At 56.9% G+C, this 6,677-nt stretch overlaps 1 protein-coding gene across 1 annotated transcript in view; it reads right to left on the reverse strand.

Annotated features, from left to right (window-relative positions):
* Positions 1-3,652, reverse strand: part of KYAT1 (kynurenine aminotransferase 1) — a 37,071-nt gene extending 33,419 nt beyond the window's left edge. Inside the window, exon 1 of the mRNA XM_058524236.1 lies at positions 3,553-3,652. The gene's annotated coding sequence lies outside the window, so the exon portion shown is untranslated. The remainder of the gene's footprint in view (positions 1-3,552) is intronic.
* Between the last annotated feature and the right edge of the window lie 3,025 nt (positions 3,653-6,677).

Raw genomic sequence — 6,677 nt, forward strand, 5'->3', positions numbered from 1 at the left:
CTTGGTCATGCCGTACCACAGCCTCTCCAGGCTCAGCATCCTCATCTACACAGTGGGGAGAATAATAACACAATCACCCAGAGGAGCAGTTAGCACAGGTCCTGGCCCTCAGTAACCCATCAATGGCAAGAAGCTATGAACATTTCAACCCGTAAGGCTTTCCATAAACATTAGGTAACCAAGCACGACAACAAAGTCTCTTGTCAGATAACGAATTCTGATTTTTTTTTTTTTTTGCTCTAAAAACATAGAGCCCCAGGGCCCGCCTGGTGGCGCAAGCGGTTAAGTGCGCATGCTCCGCTGCAGCGGCCTGGGGTTCGCTGGTTCGGATCCTGGGCGTGCACCGACGCACCGCTTGTTAAGCGTGGCGGCGTCCCATATAAAGTGGAGGAAGATAGGCACAGATGTTAGCCCAGGGCCAGTCTTCCTCAGCAAAAAAGAGGAGGATTGGCATTGGATGTTAGCTCAGGGGTGGTCCTCCTCACACACACAAAAAAAACAATAAAAACACAGAGTCCCTATACAACAGTGTTTGGTGAAAACTTGTCGAGTCAACGGTTCTGCTCCGAGGGAGGTGACAGCCTATCTGGGGAGATCTAACAAGCACCCTGACTTATACACGGTTCCCCTGGGCTTTGGAGCTGGCAGAAGAGAGAAATGACTTCTAGAGCCCAGAATGCATGTTCCCGGGCCAGAAGGGTTGGTGGGGGACCCCGAGTGAGACAAACAGTAGGTAGCCCATTCCTTATTCCTCCTGGCAAAGGATCCAGATCCAAAATCAAAATCTCACTCTTTAGGGCAGTTTTACACATGTGGGGGAAAAAAAATATATATATATATATTTAGTGCCTGGCAGGAAAACTAGAGAGATTCACTTCTGTTTTACAGATGGAGAAACTGAGGCTCAGAGCGGAGAAATGACTTACCCAAAGTCAGAGTCCTAGCAAAGCACAGAGGAACCCCAGCTGTGAATCCAAAGCTCATCCCACTGTCCAGGAATGAGAAAGTGGGATGAACGTCCTGGAAACTTTTCAGGGAGCTGACAGTGCCATTCGGGAGTGGGATGTGGCCGCGTGACTGTTAGGGCAGGAGACATGCTGATTCGTCTCCCGCTGCAGCTGGGGGGACTTTGGCCTGCTGGCTACAGAAGGGGGCGGTCATGTGCAGCCAGGTGTCCAGCACACTGACCACCTGAGAAGTCAGGTGAGGGTAAACAGCCAGGAAGACAGGAGGAGCCTGCTGGGCTGACACTTTTATTCACATGGGCAGAATTTCCGTGTCAGCAAGTTGGTTGCCACTCTGGGGGCCCAAATAAATGGGGGGGGGTACCAGTGTGAAGGACTTCCTCACTGCTATTAACTCTTCTGTGTTCCTTTGTTGCCCCCACCTGGATTATAAAATTAGGGAGTACTACCCTTTGGAGATGCGTGAGGTTAAGTGTGGGGTGGAGGGTGGGAAGCCACAGATGCTGTCATGTGGAGGCATTCTCCAGGAGGAAAGAGAGATTCACACAGAAGCCAGAATGAATGTTTCTAACCTGCATAGTCTCTGATCATGTCAGTGACCTTCAGGTCTGAGCGGGTCTCTGCTTGAGTCTCCAGCCTCACCACTTCGCCTTCCAGACATCCTATGCATCTTTTAGTCACAGATTAAAAGTCACCTCCTTTGAGAAGCCCTCTCTGACTCCAACTGGGCTGAGCCAGGTGCTCCCTCCTCTGTGCTCCCAAGGCCTGAGCTTCTGCGCACCGCAGCGCCCATCCCAGATGCTAATTGTCCAGCCCAGATGCTAAGTGCTGGATTGTCTGTGGTCCTCACTAGACTCCAAGGACAGGAACTGTGTGTCTGTCCTGTTTCCACCAGGACAGCTCAACTGTTTTCTCTGGCAGCTCAACTAGCACACCGCAGGTACCCCAAAGCATCAGTGCCGATGATCCTAGCAGACCGAGGGAGAGACCGGGGAACCCAACACTCACTCTGCCAGGAAGCGGGGGAGTGAGGCCTTGTGGGGACCCCCTTTGGGCAACTTTCTCAACTTCTCTGTGCTTCACTTACTCATCTGTAAAACTGGGCTCATCTGCACGTAAAACACAAAGTAGGGCAGGTGGGAGCCCCAGGGTCAGCTATCGTGGTCGTGGTTGTTAGTTTTACAGGTGGGGACCTGGAGGCTCAGGGAGGGCGGTGCCAGGTCCACAGTCTCAAGGCTGGTAAGGGGCAGGCCCTGGACTCCAGGCTGGACTCTGGCCTCCATGTTTGCCTCTCTTCATTCTAAACTTCAGGTCATCTCCTGTCTGTTCCACTTGATCAGCCAGTAAACAGTGGTTAAACAGTTACTGGAGGTCTGCTGAGTGCCAGACCCCAAGCTTGGTACCGTCGGGGTTGATAACTAAAAAGCTTCTCAGTGGAGAGTGGGATAAGCAAGAATGTGGGCATAGGGCCGGCCCCGTGGTTTAGCGGTTAAGTGCGCGCGCTCCGATGCTGGCGGCCCAGGTTCGGATCCCGGGCGCACACCGACGCACTGCTTCTCCGGCCATGCTGAGGCCGCGTCCCACATACAGCAACTAGAAGGATGTGCAGCTGTGGCATACAACTATCTACTGGGGCTTTGGGGGGAAAAATAAATAAATAAAATCTTAAAGGAAAAAAAAAAAAAAAAAAGAATGTGGGCATTAGTGGAATGTCCTCCAGGGCTCAAATTCCAGCTTCTCCACTTCCTGGCTATGAGATATTACTCAGGTCCCTAATCTCTGAGCCTCTTTCCTCCTCCACTTTCCTCCTCCAATAACAGGGAAAAATAGGACCTCCCAGCAGGAGAGCTGAAACCAGGCACTGGCTCAACACTTGGCGGAGCCCTTATTATCTTCATCATCCTGTTTTAAAAATAACCAATCTGTGCACATGGTAGTAAATTCTTCCCCCTTGCCCGGGTACCCAGGACCCCAGTTCTCCTGTCCGAGGCCACCACAGTTAACAACTTCTTGCGCATCTTACATACCGCAGACCATCCACACCCCACACACCTCTGTTATACAAACGGTAGCGCCAATCGACGCTGTTCTTTTTGCCCCAACCTGTTTTCATCTAAGGTATCTTGGAGGTCGTCCCATATGAGTACAGTTTTAGTGGCTGCACAGTATTGCATCGTATGGGCTATCTTTTAACGTGGCGGCCGTCACTATCACCTCCGAGGAACTGCGAGGACTCAGGATCCACAGCGACGTAGAGCAGGAGTCCGGACCCGGGTTCCAGCCCCGGCTCTGCCCAGAATTCGCCCAGTTGGGGGCGATCGCCGGCGGTTGGGGGCGGGGGACGTGGGTGCAGAGAGGACCAGCCTGGCGGGTCCCAGTGTCCGAGTGCGGGTCAGCGAGAAGCGCGCGCAATTTACGTCCACCTGCGGCTCCCGCAGGGGCAACCTTTCGGCGCAGCCACTCCGCTACACCAGCAGCACCAAACGCAGCGAGGACTCTGGCACAATCGAGCTCGGAACCGGTTACCAGGCCCTGCGGCCGCGGCACCCGATCTCGGGGCAGCAACACTCAAGCACCAGCTACTCACCTCGGCCTCGCCGGCTTCGCCTCTCGCCCCCAAGCGCGACCTGAAGGTTACAGCCGTCCCTGTCCCTTTAAGGGGGCCGAGCCCGGGCTCCCTTACTTCCGCCCCAAAGCAACATGGCGCCAACACGGAGGGGTGTAGGCGCAGAGAGAGCTCCCCTCAAAAAGATGGCGACGCCCAGGCCGCCGCGTTCGCGCCCGGCGGTGACGTCACTTCCGGGGCGGAGGAGGCTGAGTGGTGCAGTGAGGTACAAACAAAAGGAGGCGCCGGAGGGGCGCAGCGGCCGGCGGCGGGACGGAGCGGCAGGGGCAGGGTGCTGCCGGCTGGCCGGCCGGGCGCGGCGGGCTCAGGTGAGTGGGTGGGGTGGGGAAAGGGGCGCGAGCTGTCATCTCTTGAAACCCACTCCCACACGCCCCCGGCCAGCGGCCCGGCCCCGGGCGCCCTGGGCAGCTCGGGCTCTGCCGCGGGCCAGGCTCGTTGGGGGGGGTCTCCCGTGGCAGCTCAATTCGGCCTACCTCCGGGCTCCCCCATCCCCCGGGTCCCCGGGGCCCCACCCTCTCCGCGGTGCCGCGGCGCGCGAGCCCCCTCCCAGCCACCCCAGTGCCTCCCTGCGCTCTACATACCGGGAGTTTCCGTCTTGGCTTCCCCAGGTCCCCGTGTCATCCCCTGGGTTCCCCCAGATCCTCACCCCTCCACACACACTCTCTCTTTCCTAGAGATTCCACCTCTGGGCTGTCTCTTCGGCAGCTTTTCGTTTTCAAAGGTTCCCCCTGCTCTCTTCTCCTGGGCTCCTGGACCCCTCCTCTTGATCCGGCGGGAACAGTGCCCTGACTTGGGGGCAGGATCCCTGGCTGGGCTGTTGGGGCCTGTCTGGGCTGGGGTTCCTGGGCAGACCGGTCCAGGGTCCGAGGCCCCGGCCCCTGCCCGTGTCCTGTCATCTAGATGGGCCTGAGAGCCAGATCTGATGAGGTCGGGGCTGAAGATCCGGCAAAGTTGGCTCCCAGGCGGAAGGGGCATAGCCGCGGGTCCTTGGGGTTCACGATGATTCTGCTCCTTTGCTTGACTGCCTCTTCCCCTTGGTTTGGACCTGAGTGACCAAGACTGGGCTGGTTCTCGGCTGATGCAACTGCTGCCTTTTTTGGGAAGGAGGAGAGCTGGCGGGGGGTGTCCCACAGCCCCCTCCTGATGGGGACTTGGCTGGAAGGGTGGGGCCGTTTTTTGGTGACCACACTGACGCCTCTTCCCCTGCTCTACCCCAGGAAGCCTTGTGAGGATGAGATGTGAGGATGAGGAGGGCAAGTGCTTGGTGAGGGAAAGGGAATTGGGGCCTAAATGGTGGAGGCGGGATTTGAGGGAGCTGAAAGCCTACCAAGGGCCTCTCCCACCTTTTCCATTAGGAGTACCTTTAACTTCTGCCAAACTGTTTCCTGCCCTGTGAGCAGACAGACTGGCAGACAGACAGACTGAAGGCAGGAGGAGGAGGAGGTCTGCTGTTGGTGATACTTCCAGGGGAGGGGCTGGGGGAGTGGGAGTTTGTTCAGAGGGACTGGGCAGTGCCCATGGCTCAGTCACACTGGCACTGCCTTCGTGAAGGTCAAGTCTTCCTCTGGCTCACAAGGGGAGGCAAGGGCAGACGACTTGTGCTGAAGGACTGGCTTTTGGAGAGATGCTGGGGCGTGAATGACCAGCCTCTGCTTCCCTGTCTTCCCAGTTTTAGAGATCTTTGGGGTTGAGTCTAATGCCCCTCTGCCTTCCCGGAGCTGTGGGGCACAGAGCAGGGTCCAAGAAATGTTTGTGACTTCCCCCTGGAATTCAACCAGATGGTTTTCTGCTCCATCCCTTGGGCACACCCACTAGGAAGCAGTTTCCTCTGCAAACTTTGAATGGCCTTTCTGGACAATGGGGGATCCTGAGGATTGCCCCAGTAGGGCAGAACTGGGGGAGGTGGCTGGGCCTTGGGTTGCTGCCTGGCTCCGCTTGGACCTCGCCTGTAGGAGTTGGAGGGAAGGTCTCAGCCTGGTTCCCGACTCCCTCTCCTGAGAGCGGAGATGATTCCAGGTTTTCACATGGGGACACTGAGGCACCGGCTAATGGTCTAAGACCTCATGGGGAGTCAGGTGGGATGGATATGGGGCTCTAGAGCCCAGCACACCATCTCTCCATCCCTTGACTCATTCATTCATTCATTCACTTTAGTAAGTGCTTGGCCTGGCCCAGGAATAGTGCTAAGAGAACACGGTCCCTGTGCTCCTCTGAGCTGCAGTCTGAGAGGAGAGGCAGACAGGAAAACAGCGATAGGGTGGCCAGCATAATAATAGAAATATTCCAGAGGCAGCCCGGAGGGAGGAGGCGTGAGCTCTGGGTGAATAGGCAGGGGTGGTCGGTGTGGGTTTCCTAGAAGAGGAAGGACTGGAAGAATCCGTGACAGGGAGTCCGGGGCCCGAGTTCTGGTCCTGGCTCTGCCGCGGGCAGGAGACTGGACTGCCCCGCGTCAGTGGGCGTCCCCATCCTTGCCGAGGAGGGCGGGTGGGGTAGAGGCTGGCTCAGGTGGCCTCTGTGCCTCTGCAGCTCTAGATGCTTTATGATTGCAGTCACCTGAGTGGGGTTGCTGGCTTCTTGACCTGTCTCCCTGTGAAGCTGGAGACCGTCTTCTGCTTCTCTCCTCCCAGCTTAGCACTGGGTAGGTGTGACACATGCTCGGTGGCATACATGGTTGAAAGGGTCCACAATCCCTCCTAGAGCCCTTCGGGTCCCTGTCTGCCTGCGTCCCCTCTTCCCCACTTCCTCCTTCCTGCTGACTCCTGCTTATCCTTCCCTGATGGCTGGGCCACACTCCCAGCTCCTGGCTGGTAGAGATGCTCCCCCTCCCCTGTTGTGCTCTGATCACACTTTTCTCCCTACCCTGCTAACTTGTCTTGTTCACCCGTGTGGACAGCTCTGAGCAGAGTACCTGGCATGTAAGTGGATGCTCAATGAATGCTTCTTGGCTAATAGATGATGGTTGGAGTTGTGTTTGAGTTGAAGCGGTGTGTGTGGGCTGAGGCTGTGTCTTTGCCTGGATCCAGCTCACCCTGCTGCAGCTCATCTCTCGCCACCTCCTGCCTCCAGCCCTAGATCCAGCCAGGCTG

The sequence above is a fragment of the Diceros bicornis genome, chromosome 28, assembly GCF_020826845.1.
Source record: "Diceros bicornis minor isolate mBicDic1 chromosome 28, mDicBic1.mat.cur, whole genome shotgun sequence".
In the NCBI taxonomy this organism is placed as follows: domain Eukaryota; kingdom Metazoa; phylum Chordata; class Mammalia; order Perissodactyla; family Rhinocerotidae; genus Diceros; species Diceros bicornis.